This window comes from Lissotriton helveticus, chromosome 1_1, assembly GCF_964261635.1.
Source record: "Lissotriton helveticus chromosome 1_1, aLisHel1.1, whole genome shotgun sequence".
Lineage (NCBI taxonomy): Eukaryota > Metazoa > Chordata > Amphibia > Caudata > Salamandridae > Lissotriton > Lissotriton helveticus.
The window spans coordinates 1,613,922,623-1,613,939,640 of NC_136057.1; the positions used below are offsets into that span (position 1 = coordinate 1,613,922,623).

Below are 17,018 nucleotides of genomic sequence, written 5' to 3' on the forward strand. Positions count from 1 at the left end.
TGGGGCCTCAGCATCTGTTCTTATGCGGATGGCACACAGCTGATCATAACCATTGAAGAAAGGCATGAGGACACAAGGGTTAAGTTACATAGCTGCCTCTCAGAGATGGCAACCTGGATGTCCAAACATTGCTTTAAGCTTAACGCAGGCAAATCGGAAATATTGCTTTTCGGAGGAGCTAATTTAATCTGGGATGCCACTTGGTGGCCTCACTCCTTGGGTGATGCTCTAGCGCCCAAACAATGCGCAAAAAATCTGGGCATGACCATTGAAAACACCCTGTCCATGCAGGATCATGTGCGGATTGGTGTGGAAGAGGTTTTGCGATTTTAAAACTCCTAAGAAGGCTTTTTCCGTGGATCCCACTAGAATGTAGAAGGACGGTTACACAGGCATTACTCATCAGCAGATTAGACTATGAAATGCACTGCATGTGGGCATGGAAGACTACCTCTCGGCTACAAGTACTGCAAAATGCGGCCGCCAAGCTTGTGTGCAACAAAAGTAGATTACGTTCAGCATCTGCATGCATGAAACAGCTCCACTGGCTACCTATGCGCCAAAGAGCAAAATTCAAGCTGCTGAGTCATGCACGCAAGGCACTGCATAACCTTGGACCCAAAATCCTTCAGAACAAAATCGAACTCTACGTCCCCACGAGGTGCTTAAGTTCGCAACACCAAGCACTAGCTAGGCCCAGACGTATAAAGAAAGTAAGAACAGTAGGCTGATCATTTTCATACTTGGTGGTCAAACACTGGAACAAACTACACTGGCAACTGAGGGGTTTTTTGGGTATTCCAGAATTACAAGGCGCACAACCAGAGTGTCCGTAAAGTTAAAGTTTGAAACAAAAGTATACAGTAGTTGGTACAGGCAATGGGGCGAACGGTAAAACCTCACAACCGCTCAACGATGGACCAAGCTTGGTACATACTAGAACAAGAAGAAAACCACAATGCCCCTGCACTCGTACAGAAGTGTAATTAAGGTGTGTGATAACAACACTGTCAATTAGCTCAGTATGAGGGAAAAATTAGAACAACATCCAACTTATTCAAGTAGATCAATTGTCGGTAATCATTTTTCAGACAAAATAGGGAAGGAAAATCAGGATGTAATCCGTTGTTGGTACGAAAGAGTTTCGTTTATTGTTCCTTTAGGTAGGCCAACACGTGTTTCATCGCAGGGAAACAGACTGCGAATCTTCAGGGCCTAATAGGTGAGGTGCAAAGGCCACCTCGGATAAGTGTATTCGAAGGATCCTGTAAGGCCGAGTTTCACTGGTTGAGTGAAGTCGCACTCCGAGACCGGATAAGTCTCTTAAATAAAGCACAAAGTGTAAACCGGGATACGTGACGTTGTCAACAAACACGAAAGGCGGGTACACCTTGTCGTAGCAGTTCTCCCTCTTGAGTTTCCCGGCGCCGTTTTCCACCCGTCCTTGGAAAACGGCGCCGGGAAACTCAAGAGGGAGAACTGCTACGACAAGGTGTACCCGCCTTTCGTGTTTGTTGACAACGTCACGTATCTGAAGTTACCTGTCAATCCTCTCCTCCCGGTTTACACTTTGTGCTTTATTTAAGAGACTTATCCGGTCTCGGAGTGCGACTTCACTCAACCAGTGAAACTCCGCCTTACAGGATCCTTCGAATACACTTATCCGAGGTGGCCTTTGCACCTCACCTATTAGGCCCTGAAGATTCGCAGTCTGTTTCCCTGCGATGAAACACGTGTTGGCCTACCTAAAGGAACAATAAACGAAACTCTTTCGTACCAACAACGGATTACATCCTGATTTTCCTTCCCTATTTTGTCTGAAAAATGATTACCGACAATTGATCTACTTGAATAAGTTGGATGTTGTTCTAATTTTTCCCTCATACTGAGCTAATTGACAGTGTTGTTATCACACACCTTAATTACACTTCTGTACGAGTGCAGGGGCATTGTGGTTTTCTACTGGAACAAACTACCCCTAGACCTACGCCTTACGGAGAACTATGTAACTTTTAGGAACAAATGAAAAATCCAGCCTTTTCCCATGACGTAAGTGTGAGCAGCAGATGCACCTAATACAAACTACCATGTGTCCCGCAAAACAGCGCCGTGATATCCATCAGGATGAATGTTGCGCTTTACGAATAAAATAAATTTAAAATAAAAAAACTAAAAACAGAGTGTTTATTTTATGTTGTTTAATATAATGGACAAAATAGAGGGACCCCCTGTAACTTGTGGTAGTTCCTAGGACAGGGAAAATGCAATGGCAAAAATTAATCGCTAGGCAACATACAGGTATAACAAATCTGATAACAGACCTTCAAGTAGACATTTTTAAAAGAAAACAACTCAATGTACCAAGAGAATACGCAAAAATATTATTTAATTTTAATTACAAAATCATTAACAAGGTGGCTAAACATTACAACAAACATTACGTAAAAATGGATAACATGTTGATAACTTCATTTTTCTATGCACAGTTTAAATTGCAGCTCAATCATGTCGTTCACTATCTGATTTAATTATATTATTCTATTTAGACTGTGCAGATCTAAGTTGATGTAAACACAGACGTGGAATACACAGACAAAAATTACAGTTATTAAAACAAAGACGTGGCCACTCTTATGTCAATGGACACACACATCACATTAAAGAAGTAAAAATGTGGTGCTGATTCTCCGACGCGCATTTCGGCGGTAGTGCCGCCTTCATCATGAAACCGCATGGAAAGACATCATCGACAAATACATGTTGAAGGTACATTAAGTCAATGCACATCTCCTTATGTTAGAAGCTAAAATAAAGTTAATTAAATTCACTTGTGCTCTCAAATCATGCGCTATTGTGATGATCAGAAAACATATGATAGAGGATATATGATCGTGTGAAAATCAGTGAACATGCAAGGATAACGAAAAAAGTGTTTCTTAAGAATCAGTCAAATAGATATAAAGTTGCACCAAAACCAAAGAGGGCAGCATGAAAGATATAGTATAGTTCAGAATAGAGATGAAGAGTAATAACAAGCTCACTATGAACAAATGAATAGAAGGACCTGTAACGACTCAAAACTGCCTTGAGGGGGAAAAACGGTCCCAAATGATTCTGAAAATAGATAACAAAAGCTGGACAACATTGTCCAGATAAATAGAGATTATGATATTGTATCAGACAAAGCACATAGCAAAATCTCGAAATTTAATAAAGGCACATACCTAATAGTTCGGTCGAAAGGTCGACAAACTTGGCATAATTCTTCAGTTCCTGAAGGTCTAATTACAAAGAAAATAGAGAGCGACCTTTAATCATACGGTTGCCCGGATGTTATGAAATCTCTATTTTTTGAGACAATAATTTGAGGTCTCTAAGAAATGTGAACATACCTTTAAAAGGAATATTAAATGTATGTTATACGAAAGGTCCAAACAGAAATTAGTAATATTTGCACGCCTTAGGCCTCTGTGGGATTTTTTAAGAGATGCCTGGGATTAATTGATAGCCAATCCAACATCCTCACATGTAGGAAATAGAGGTCGAACGTGTAAACTGAATCAACCGATCCAGATATCTGCAATAATAAAAACAAAAGCTGACTGAGACCAACATTAAATGGATCCATAACAAATAAAAATTATTCAGTGAATTTAAGGAGCAGTCCGATATACTAAGGGCCATATGTATCAACATTCCCTTTTGCGATTTCTAAATAGCGATTTTTAAGGAATCGCTATTTAGAAATCGCAAAATGGTATGTATGTAGAAAATCGCTTTTTTTTTTTTTTTTTTTAAAACCTTTATTTGGACAAAAAGGATATACAAATACGGGCCTACAACCAGTCAGGCCGGCCACTAATACGAGAGGGCAAGCAATAAATCCAGGATGACAGTGTACGGAATAAAACGCAGTAAATCGCAATCATTACAGCATCAAAAAAAGGGGGGGGGAACACAGACGGCCAGCAAAAAGGAACAATGAAGGTTAATTTTATAATAATACAAAAAGGAATATCGCAGGCTCGACTACAACACAAGACGTTACCGGGTTCCCAGAGCGAGTCATTGACAACAATAAAGCTAAAGGGTGACAATGTGGGAGAATGGCGTAGCAACGCACATCAGTGTAAGAGCAAATATCAGTAAATCAAAGCCATAATTAGTTTCACTCGTCTCATTCAGACCCACCACCCATCAGCATATTAGAGACAAAAACAGGAACCGAAAGGAAAACTAACCCGCCATATTGACCTTAAGGAAAGGAAAGAAAAGAGGAAAAACAGAGCTGAAGGGGAAGAACACCGCGCTGATACCAGTACCTCACAGCAGAAACACTTAAGGATTGGGAACATTAATAATGAGGAGGGCGTGAGAGTCGTGTTCAAAATGCAGCATAGCCCCATAGAGGAAGCAGCGGGTATGCAAACCCCACCCACATAGCCCATGGGAGACAGGGACAGACGCGGCACCCCTATAAAGAGACACAAAAGGGGCCATAGAACTAAAAAGGAAGACAACGAAAAAGTCCCAACCTACCCATCCCACCCAGCACCCCTGCAGAAGGCTACGGCCTACCCCCCCCAGCAGCGTGCCTGTCGCCCTAAACCGAACCCGAAATGTAGTAAAGACAAAAGAAAAAAGGAATGAAAAACAAAAACAAAAAACATAAAGACAAGAAGGAAATAGGAGGGGGGGAGTAAAGGATCAATTAACAATACGTTCGGCCCCAATCCTCCGCCCAACCATATAAACGTAACATTTTAAAACCAGAGCGACACATTCTCGAGAATCGTAAAACACACTAGGGGGTCACCCACAACGCCATGAGTACGGGCCGGTCCGCCGCTAAGCTGTACCCCGGCGATCCACCGGGAATTAGTTGTCTCACCCCAGGCCTTTCTTAGTGACCACCACCACCCACCACATAGCGGCAGGAAATAGGCAACTCAGTATGAAGAAAGCACTCGAATGAAAAGATATTAGGCAAAGGTGTAGGTCGGGGAGGTCCATCAACAGACAAGAGAACAGAAGTCCGGGTATATAGTTCAAGTGTCCCAGGAAAATTAACCCGAGCCACAGAACACAGGAGTTCAGTCACGCCATCTGAAAAAACCGGAACTTCCCCGCAGCACACGACAACGACCCCACCGAAGCAGAGATAGACAACAGTCCACCATGTTCATTGGGTGCTCGGACAGGAACAGGCCCGAGCCCGGGGTCCAAGTCTCCAAACTCCAAACAGTGAGTCACCAAAGGTTCCAATGCACCGGGGTGCAGACCTGTCGATGGGCGGCGACAGTAATCGTCGCCGCGACCAGGGGGGGCGAGGCAGCGGCTCCATCGAAACAGGAGGATACCGTGAATAGCCGTCCATCCAAGATGGCGGCGGATCGCACAGGTTCCCCCGGGGCACCGGGGATCAAGGCCGCGTGCAGGGATCGCAAGGCGTTGATAACATCACCGATAGTAGGCTCATGCTCACACAGCAAGGTATCCGTGCCGTCCAACATCTCAGGTCCACCGATTTGGGGATATCCACAGCCCAGGTCGTCGGCCGCCATTTTTTAATTCCAGCCGCGACACCACTCTTTACGGCTCTCGAAGCCGGCACACAGATGCGGTTCTCCTCCGGCACACAAAGGGAAAAAAATGAAGGGGGGGGACCCCGCTAATGGCAGCCTTGGTGCAGAAAGGAGAGCCGCCAAAGTCGGGGGTCCGCCGCACTAACACCTGCGCGGTCTACGAACAGAGTCCGGGCGCATGGATCCAGGATGGATGGACGGGACAGTGGCGGGGGGCATCCCCTCACACGACTAGTCCTCGGAGCGCCGCACCCCGCACCAGCACCACTGCCGCCGCGGCAGGCCCGGGCCGGATCCACCGGGTTACTCGCACAACGGCCCTTCACTGTCAGGCGCCTCTCTCGGCCGGGGCTACCATCGACACCACCGCCAGGCTGAGTCCAGTAGGCAAGGCCCCGGTCCCGACTCCATGGAGGCCCCGTTCTCTCCGGGGGCAGAACTTCGGAATCACTGCACGCAGGAGCCTCCAGGTCAAACGGTGAGTACGAGCAATAATTCACGCATCTTTATCCGCTCGAGTGTGTCGTCTTAGGGCAGGATATGAAGCAGGATATGTGTTGCAGGCCGGATGGCTGACGGAGCCGAGCTATGAAGCGACCATTACGATCGCGAGCTTGGCTCCTCCCCGAAAATCGCTTTTTTTATTGATTTCTTAAGATTCCTTAATTTCGATTAGCAAATTGTTAATCGCAATTAAGGAATAATTTCCCATTCATTTCTATGGGCCAGGAGGCCCATAGGAATGAATGCGATATTATTTTCAATTTGCGATTCGCAATTTGCTCATCGCAAATTGAGAATAATTTCAAGGGTGCAGGGTTGTTTCAAGAACACCCTGCTGCACCCCTGAAAATGACATGTGTGCGCATATGGCGCACATATACATGCCCTAAGGGCATCTATGAGCGTCACATGGCACCTTTACAAATTGCATAAAGTGCATTTGTAAAAGAAATCGCAAAATACCACCAACTACAAGTTGGTGGTAATTTGCGATTCCTTAAGGGCATTTTGGATTTTTATTTTGCTTAATACATTGCATTTAAGGAATCGCAAAATTTGCGATTCCTTAAATGCAATCGCAAAATAAGGAATGGCAAATTTTGCGATTCCTTATTTTGCACCCAAATTCTTTCATACATACCATTTTGCGAAAATGGGTTCGCAAACGCCGAAATTCTGCGAATTTCGGCGTTTGCGAACCCATTTGGCCTTGATACATATGGCCCTAAGAGCCTTGCAATTTCCTGCTCTATGTATTACTAACGAACTTGCCAAGATTACAGAAATAGAACGTTGCCGATTATCTAGCGAATAGGAGTCGATGTGTGTTTTAAACCGAGAAGAATTACACGCAAATTGATGGTATAAGTAGTTAATGTGCATAAGAACATGGAGATTCATAAGCGCAACAGAATGGTGACAAAAGTATGTGTCTTGTAGAAAGAATAAATGAAACATATTTTATTTATCATGAATTAATAGCAAAAATGGTCTCTGTATTAGGCTCCTAAACATAAATGGCTATCAGATGGAATTTACAGTTGGTCATTATCATGCGAATAGGAGTTGATGCGTGTTTAAGGCAGATAAGGGCTGCACGCATTATATTACAGATGTAGGGAATTTTATGTGCGTGGAAACGAAGATTTAAAGACGCAACAGAGTGAAAACAAGACTGAGGGTATCAGAGATAAAGTAAAATTATCTTATTTTCAGCTGTTTGTCCTGTGTTTATATCTTTTTAAGTTCATACGGGTCTGAAGGACAAACCACCTGAATCAGGGATGTAAGTTACAAAAGAAGTAATTTCTTTCCTTTCTGACACTTCTTGCAGATCTCTTTAGGCGGGATTATAATAATTTTACTGATTATGACACTCACTTGAGTGGATTAGGCTGTGCATTTAGGTCCTGACAAATTGCCACTGATCATTTGCTGGGATGAAGAAGGCATGAAACACATTGACCAGATTCTTATAAATTATGGGAGCATCCTTATCCTTGGGATTCCTACAGTTTATTAAACTTTAAGAAAACCCCAAGCCATAAAAAAAGGTTTTATGGGGAACCTTTACTTATTTTGAATGTGTCACTCTTCAGACCAGTCTACCTCGCATATAAGTTCTGTCCTCATGCTTACTTTTGGAGGGCATAGGTCTGGTTATTCTAGACTTTGAGGCAGGGTAAACGATCATTGCAAAGAGTTCCCTCAAGTGGCCAGTTGGGCATTGCAGCGCCAGTCCAACGAGGAGCACAGCCAGATAATGAAGCATGCCACCTTTTGGTTGGCAAGGGCTTGTGCTTCCAAAAAAAGATGCCTCTGATGACCTCATTAGGCCCAAGTACCTAAAGTGGATGAATAGGACCTTCACTACAGAAGTGCAGACCGAGTAATTGCTAGATATACTTTAGGGGGGATGTTTTGACCCAGAATATTTCTCTATCCTCCCAATATTTTGATATATGGCATAATTCAGTAACAGCATTCAACAACCATTCCTAGCAGCAGTAAGAGTTGTGGTGCTCGAGTGTGCTTGCTGTGGACAAATAGCCTTAGACAGAAGACATACCTTTGCCTCCCATGGCATAATGAAACATAACCATTGATTAACATTGAATTGGGAGTGTAACATTCAAAAAGGGTTTGCAATTCTTCTTAACTTTTTTAGAGTTATCCCCTATTTTGAGAAATTGTTCAGTGATATTTAAGAGATCAGATGGGGAACATGGATTTCAACTTTGCCTCCTTATTCTTGATCTGGGTACTCTTTCAAGGGCAGAAGTGCATAAAGTGTGTCGTGGAGAAGGTGATTAGAGCCATAACTGTCTTCACCACCAGCTGAGGGGCGACCCCTTTCAGTCATGGTGCACATTCCACATCTCCTGCCTTGTCCTGCAGTCAGCCTTAGAGTTTCCAAGATAACAGTTGGACTCCAAGACCAACTAGTTTAACTCTGCCCCTCAGATCGGTAGGAACAGGATTGCACCTGCAGTGGAAAGTGAGGTGTCATGCCAGCCTCCCATCTCACTCTTGTACGTGTGCTGCTCTCCTGTCCCTTGCACTCCCTTGCCCAGTCTCTGCCTGTGCCTCTTCTACCAATGCACCGACCTGTGCTGCTTACAGGCACTCCTTACAGTGCATAACAAAATCTCCTGACACCATCGGGAAGCTTGAAACGGCTTATATATTTCCTCCTCCCTTTACTCTATGGTTTCTGAAATATCATTGGTTTTGGGCAATTTGAATCCCATTTTCTTATGGATGTCTTCCATTCCCTGTAATTGAGAGTCCTGTTTTTGTTTCATTGATTACTCATGCCAATTTAGAACAAAAGCCAATGTTCTGGGCTGGGCATGTTTTGAGTTCTTTCAATCTATTATGAAGAGTATTCAAGAGCTCGATATTGAAGGTACCTTTAACTGGTATAAACTTTGGGCCATCAATACTAGTGCACTTTACCAAGGGCTAGATGTACAAAGAAAATGAACACTGATAGTTAATTTGCAATTCTTATCAAATCCCAATTTATGAATTGGTATTTGGTACGTACGAATTTGAGTGTCTGGCCGTTACCGATTCGGTACAAGTCGCATTCGCTATAGCAGGAAATGTTCAGGCAGAATCCAGAGAAGGAGGTTGGAGGGAGGAAGAGAAAATTACAATTCTTAGAAAAGGAGTTGGAAATACTTACTTGGGAGTGTGTGGCAAACGATGATGCCTTGCTTGGGAAAACATCCCTCTCTGTACCAGTTGTACAGAAGAAGAAAATCTGGCTGAAAACCCAGAAGCGCATCAACTCTGTGGGGGTTACACAGAGATCCATTGAAGAGATCCGCAAAAGGTCCTCTTCCGAGCCAAGACCAAAGAAAAGATGGCAACCTGTAGATCTGAGGCCTATGCAACAGGCAACCAACGCAACCACCACCAACTCTCCTGGAGGAAATGACTGAGTCCACCCGGGAGCCAGAAACTGTGTCTGGACTCAGCAACATTGACACTTCAGAGGCTCCATCTACTTCAAAAGGTAAAAATGACACAAACACTTAAAGTGTCACAATACATGCCTGCAGTAATGTGTGAGGCAACATTGTTACCATGTTAGACAGGGAAGACCAAGTTACTTACTTTCGGTAATGCATTTTCTGGTGGATACAGTATCTGCCTGTGGATGCCTCACCTTTTGAATTACCCCCAATATGCAGCATTCCACAGAAACTTTTATCCACAGCTCTCCCACATCTACGAGGAAGTCACAATGGAACGGCTCCGAACGCGACTCTGCGTGAGGTCATTGGACCCATAAGAAGACCTCATTGGCGTGCTGACCTCAGTTCCACCCATTTTTTCCGTGCCTTCAAGGCAAACGGGTGAACCAACAACATTTTCACGAGTATACATAGTATAGAAAACACAACCCAATCTGGAAATTCTTGATCATAGGCATTTCCTAGTGTCACGTATAACATGATTCCAACAATAAATCACATACAATATGCATGGATTCTTTTTTTGGTATAAGCAGACAGGCAACGGGGAGCTGGGTGGGTCAGTGAGGAATCCACAAGCAGATACTGTATACACCAGAAAAAGCGTTACCGAAGTTAAGTAGCTTGTTCTCCCAATGGATAAATCTGCCTGTGGATTCCTCACCTTTTTAATTGAATCCCCAAGCAGTCCCGCACCCAGGAAAGGTGCCTGTGTGCCTATACAAAAAAAGTCCTGCAGCACAGAACGTGCAAAAAAATGGCCATCCCTCCTCACGTCTAAATCCAAGCAATAATGCTTTGCAAAAGTGTGGAGAGAGGTCCATGTTGCCGCCTTGCAGATGTCTACCACAGAGACACCTCTAGCTAAAGCCGAACAAAAAGACTTAGCTCCCGTAGAATGAGCACAAATACCTTCAGGATACTCCTTTTTGGCCAAGGAGGAGCAGATCTTAATGCACAGGATTATCCACCTGGACAGAATTCTTCAGTGAACAGCCTAGCCCTTCATCTTGCCCACATAACCAATTAAAAGATGATTATCAACCTGAAATCCTTGGTTCTGTCCTAGTAGAAGCTGACCACCCTCCTGGGGTCAGGAGATGAAGTCTCTTCTCCTCCTTAGAAAAGGGAGGGAGGATAGAAAGTTGGTATGGTGATGGACTGCCCCAAGTGGAAAGGAGTGACTAACTTAGGCAGGAAAGCAGCTCTGGTCCTAAGAACCAACTTATCAACATGGAATGATGAAACAGAAACCTTGGAGCTAAGAGCTTGAAATTCACTCACCCTCCTAGCGGACGTGATCGCAACCCAGTCCTGTTGCAAGCAAAAATATAGTTTTAAACTCTAGAAACTTTAAGGAACAACTATTTAACGGTTCAAAGGGTGAACCCATCAAGTATGTGAGAACCAAATTTAAATCCCACTGAGGCACAATAAAAGGAGTGGGAGGAAACCTATTTATGAGACCTTTAATGAATCTCATGACAATGGGAGATTTAAACAATAAGGGTTGATCTGGTAAACAGAGAAAAGCTGACAAGGCAGATATGTAGCCCCTACCAGCAGCTACTGGACAACCCTGTTGCGCTAGGGAAAGAGAGAAACTCAGAACATCAGATAAATGGGCTTGCAAAGGATCAATCAAACGCTCTCCACACCATTTAACAAACTTGGCCCACCTACCAGAATAAACCGATTTGGTGGAGTGTCTTATGGCGGATATTATAAGGTCCACCACACTGGTAGAGAGAAGGAACTCAGGTTGCCCTGTTCAACTCCAGGCATGAAGGTATTGGCTCTGGAGGAAGAACCTGCTCCTGCAACTGCAAGAGGAGGTCTGCCCTGAGAGGGAGACAGAAGGAGGGTGCAGTGAGAGGCAAAGGAGGTCTGTGTATCACACCTTTAGCAGCCAATCTGGGCCGATCAATATGACTTCGGCCTGGTCTTGGCGAATCTTCCTCAGAACCAGAGGAACCAAGGGTATGGGAGGAAACATGTAAGGAGGTTGTGAACCTCAATCTAACTGACACATGTTCCCCCAGCGCTCCCCACGATGGATACTGGAGACTGCAGAATGCCGGGCAGTGCGCGTTCTCGTAAGTGGCAAACTCCTCCAACTGAAGCTATCCCCACAATCTGAAAATGTGAAGGACTACCTCTGGATGGAGACGCCACTCGTGATTGGCTAAATACTGCTGACTGAGACTGTCCACATGCACATTAAGATGACCGGGCGGAGGGGGGGGACGTGGCCAAGCAGCATGGCCGACAGGACGTAAGCTCCTCCAGCTCCCGTCCCGTGGACCCATATATCCTTTAAATAAATCCTACCTGGGCTGCGTTTTGCCGGATTCGAGGGTCGGAAGCTCCTTGACTGCTGGGGGCCCCCCTGGCTGGAGGTCCGCTGGTTGTCTCCCCCGTTTTTCCCCAGAGGACGACCCCGGAGCTTGGAAGGCTGGGCTGCCGCCTATGTGAGGCCGGGGACTGAGGCCTGCATCGGAGCGGCGCTGCGATGGCGGCTCGGCTGTGAGGCGTCCCGAGAGTCTGAGGTGCTTGCTGCGGGCCGGCGGAGCCCGCTGCCATCCGGGGCTCCGCATCTGAATAGACTGTGTGTGTGGCTGGGGCCCTGCGGCGGCTCTTCACTGCCCGGCATCGCCCGCGCTTGGAGGAGGTGAGAGCGGCGCCTCTGTTGCACTGGCCGGCTTATGCTTGCTCGGGGAGGAGCATCCCGATCGCGGGACTGCTCCTTGGCCCTGACCTCCTTTGTTCTCTGGGGTCCTGAGGAGCCGGCCTGGAGTCTGGAGCAGCGGCGGCAGATGAGGCAATACGGGGCGCGCAGAGACGGACTCCCGCCCCTCCCCCAGGCCGCCACCATCTTGAGGCTGCATTGCGGCATCCGTGCCTATTAGAGACGGAACCTCCCGATCGCGGGAGCGCTCCCCTGCCTGTGTGCCCCTCTGTCCTCTGGGGTCTGAGGTGCCGGCCTGGATTCTGTGGCAGCAGCGGGGAACGAATCACCACAGGGCGAACGGGCCGGACAACCGCCCCTCCCCCACTCCGCCATAATCCTGACTGCACTGAGGCGGCCACGCTTGTCGGACTGGGAGCACCCCGACCGCGTGTGTGCTCCCTGGTGGGGACCTCCTGTGACACCTGGAGCCCTGGAGTGCCGGCCTGGGGTCCGAGGCAGCTAACTTCCGCCCCTCCCCCACATCGCATCATCTTTGAACTGCATTGAGGTGGCCGTCTGCCGTGAGGAGCGGGATTGCAGCTGGATGGCCGCTGCCCCCCACTGAGGTGCCGCGGCACTGGGGTCCCGCTGACGGTTGGGTACTGGGAGCCTGTGGTGGCTGAGACCTGCGGGGTGGTGCAGGACCCCCCACACCTGGATATTGCCCCTCCACACGGTGCCTCCATCCTTTGCCTGCGACGGGGTATCCTGTCGTCGCCCAGCCGGAACTTGCAATGGAGTAGCCGCTGCCCCTTACTAGTAGTCTGGGGTGGCCTAGGCCTGCCGGTTGGGCTCTCCGCTGCTTGCGCGGGCCGGCGTCCTGTGGCGCCCTGCTTGCCCCCAGGCCCCACCACCTGCCCAGGGGCGAACGTCGGATCTGCTGGACGTTGCGGTTTGTCATCCTAGGGGTTCTGCTCCTCCCTGGGGCGCCTTTCCTGGGGTCACGCCGCTGGCCCGGACTGCTCCTGCTGCCATTGATACTTTGGTGGGGCTGGGCACTTCCTGCACCCCGGTTGGAGGCTGCGTGGACCTGGTTACCACATAAACGTGGCGTTGCCGGCCTTCTCCGGACGCCCTTCATCCTCCCACCGCCTGGGGCTGCTTCGGGGCGAGGACTGGTACACGGCCGAGATTTGGGGAACGGACCGGAGGCACGAGCCTGGGAGGCGATCGCTGTGAGTGGCCCTTGAAGATCTGCCGTCGAGGATTGGTGCCACCAGACTGGGGGAGATTCGCAAGGAGAGGATGTCGAAGTCCACCCAGCCAAATACCATCACACAATATACTACCCAGCGGCTGCCTTCGCAAAGGATAACGCGCCAGACCGGTCAAGAGGAGGGCGCGGACGGGTCATCGGAGCCCTCCCGGGCGGAACTGTTGAAGGCTATACAGGGCTCCCATTCAGCACTAGAGAGGCAGATAGAGACAGTCTCGATTGATGTCAACCTTCTCCGGACAGACCTCCGTAAGGTGGCAGACAAGGTCTCAGATGCTGAAGGTAACATTACCCAACTACAGGGAGCGGTGTCCTCTCTCCAGCAGACAGTCAAGCAACTCACGGCCACGACTGGAAAGGAGGGCCGAGGATGCGGAAGGCAGGGCGCGTCGGAGCAACATCAGGCTCCTGGGTGTACCGGAACGGTTGGAGGCGGGGAATGCTGAGAGGTTCCTGGAGAACTGGATTCGGGCTCAGTTGTGCCCACGCGGTCTGTCGGATGTCTTCGTCATAGAGCGGGCGCATAGGGCCCTGGTCCCCCCTCCGCGTCCAGGCGAGCCCCCGAGGGCGCTGATCGCGAAGATCCTGAACTATAAGGATCGGGACTGCATCTTGAGGGCCGCGAGGGAGGCGGAGTCACTCACCATTGAAAACAGTCGTATATCCATTTATCCTGACTACACTCAGCAGGTGCAAGAACAGAGGAAGTCCTACCTGGGCGTTAAGCAGAAGCTCCGCGAGATGCAACTCCAATATATGCTCCTGTACCCGGCTAAGCTGAAGGTGATCTCACAGAGCCGGGCGCACTTTTTCGAATCCCCAGCGGAGGTGTGGGAGTGGCTGGAGATACGGGGAGACGACCTGCCCCCGGGGGAACGCGGGGGGCCCCAAGAGACGTGGGGGACCCGACCCCAACGACGACGGCGAGGTCGACATAGACGCCGGTCTAGATCGGAGGGCTCCGAAGGACCTAGAATCACGGTGGGAGAAGATGGTGCTCTGCGCATGAGATCCTTGTTGGCAGAGGTTGACCCGGGGACCTCGGGCGCACCCGCCCCCGGGGAAGCCTTGGTTCCTGATACCCTGCGGGGCACTGTGCCAGATGTGAACTCCTCAGCCCCGGTGATTCCGGAGACTGGGCTTTCTGAACCAACGCTGGAGCCGGCTCCGCCCGGAGGTACTGTTTGACTTTTGGGATTTTGTGCTCCGATGAGAGGCCTCCTCCTGGGACTCTGGATAGTTCGGTATGCTTGTGTCCCATATCTCTTGTTATTGGGTGATTGGGTGAGGCGGAGGACTTGCATCCTGTTGATGAGGCGCTGTGGGGTGGAAGCTCTTTCTCAATCCGGATGGGGAGGGGCCTGTCCTCGGTCTGCCCTTGGTGGATGAGCCCGGGGCCTATCCTGAATGTATGGGTCCCGAGGGGAAGTTGGTCAGGGTGGGGGGGTTGCTTGGTTGTTGTGGGTGTGTGTTGTGTGGACGAATGGGGTGGCTGTGTATGTCCTGGCACCGGCAGGGGGAGGGCAGGGTAGCATGTTTTTTTGTTGCTGTCATCTTGCTTGTGGGTGGGAATGGGGGTGGAAGTTCGGGGGGGTTGGGGGTTCTTTGGGGGAGGGTGGGGTTGGGGAGAGTAGTTGTTGCTGGCATCAAGTGTATTGTATTGCAGGTCTCAGTGTGGCGGATCGAGTGGGCTAGACTTACCGGCCCGGATGCTGTGCAGGCCCGGGGGTGGCGGACCACACTATCTGTGATATACAGCCCGGATAAGCGTACCTACCAACTATGGGTTTCAAATTCTTAACCTGGAACGTGCGGGGGTTGGACACTTGCACCAAACGACACAGGATCCTCTCCTTTCTTAAACGCCACGGGGTCTCCGTTGCCTGCCTCCAGGAGACCCATTTGAATGAGGAGGGTGCCCAGAAGTTGTCCAGGAAATGGCGGGGCCAGGTGTTCCATTCCTCCTTCTCCACGTATGCCAGAGGGGTCCTTATTTGGGTTGCACCCGGAGTGCCCTGTGCCGTGCAGTATGTGGAGGCGGACATTGAGGGCAGGTACCTGCTACTACGGATTAAGTTAGATGGTAGGGACTTCCTGCTATTGAATTCCTATGCACCGAATACCGATGACCCTGCTTTCTTTTCCCATCTTCAGGACCTCATAGTCTCGGATCTCGACACCCCCTTCCTCTGGTTCGGGGATTTTAACTGCGTGTTAGATCCGGAGTTAGATAGACACCCTCCTCGCACTGGCACAAAACCGCGCATGACAGCCCGCCTCAAGGAGGTGATGCATAACCTAGGCGCTGTAGATGTAAGGCGTACGGGCCACCCCACTCAAAGACTCTACACCTGCTATACTCCGACACACAACACACATAGCAGACTGGACCGCATACTTGCGGCCAATGTTGCCGCGTTTCTCTCATTGACGGTTACCCATCAGGCACGGTTTCTATCGGACCATGCTCCGGTGACATGCGTAGCGCACTGGGCTGACCAGACTGCGCGTCCCCGTACTTGGCGGATGCAAGTGGACCTCTTGCAGGATCAGGTGGGGAAGGACCATGTAGAGACTGTCCTGACTGATTATGTGGATCTGAACTGGGGAGACGAGGACCTGGCCTACTCCACCAAATGGGAGGCTCTGAAGGCGGTGGTACGGGGGGCCTGTATGGGCCTCACCTATGGGGTCCGGAAACAATTGCTCTGTGACTTGCGAGACGCGGAGGACCGACTCCGGCGCTGTCAGTCTCTGCCGGAGCCCGCAGCCTCGGATTGTGCGGTGGAAGAGGAGGCTCAGGTGTCCATACATGACACTCTTACCTGGCTGGACAAATACACCTTAGGCCAATTTAGGCACCGTCTCCACCGGGAGGGCGATAAATCTGGGCGCTTGCTGGCCTGGATCCTTCGACGGGAGTTCGCCCCTGAACGGATTGTTGCCTTGCGGGCTCCCACGGGGGACGTGGCACACTCGGAGTCGGCTATTCTCGAGGTGCTCCGATCTCACCTCCAGAAGGTGTATACGGCGGACCCTACAATCACGGAGGACTCCTATCAGCCTTACCTCCAAGGATTGGACCTTCAGGTCCTTTTCGAAGAGGCGATGGAGGAACTGGACGCACCAGTGGCTATGGCTGCCCTACCGCGAGCTAAGGCGCCGGGTGGTGACGGTTTTCCACCGGAGTTCTACCACTCGTTTGCTGATATCCAGGGCCCCCTTCTTTTGCGGGTCTATGGTGAAGCCCTGGAGACCGGTAGTCTCCCGCCTACTATGAACCAGGGGGAGGTCTGCATGATTTTAAAGCCGGGAGGGGACAAGTTGGATCCGGCAGCATACCGGCCTATCACCCTAATCAACACGGACGTGAAGATCCTTACCCGGCTGTTGGCCACTCGCCTGGCCCCGCACATGGCACATTTGGTCCACCGGGATCAGTGTGGGTTTATCCCCGGTCGTAACACCGCGATGAACCTTCGGCATCTAAATCATGT

General features: G+C 49.4%; 1 long non-coding RNA gene across 9 annotated transcripts in view; it reads right to left on the reverse strand.

The window, feature by feature from the left end:
* LOC144829232 (uncharacterized) overlaps positions 1 to 17,018 on the reverse strand; it is an 814,902-nt gene that overhangs the window by 202,040 nt on the left and 595,844 nt on the right. For 2 of the 9 annotated variants that reach the window (XR_013610614.1, XR_013610613.1), the window contains 2 exons: positions 3,393 to 3,577; positions 3,225 to 3,281 (listed from right to left, as the gene is read on the reverse strand). The exons of the other annotated variants lie outside the window; for them this stretch is intronic. This is a non-coding gene — a long non-coding RNA (uncharacterized LOC144829232). The remainder of the gene's footprint in view (positions 1 to 3,224; positions 3,282 to 3,392; positions 3,578 to 17,018) is intronic. 9 annotated transcript variants of the gene reach the window in all.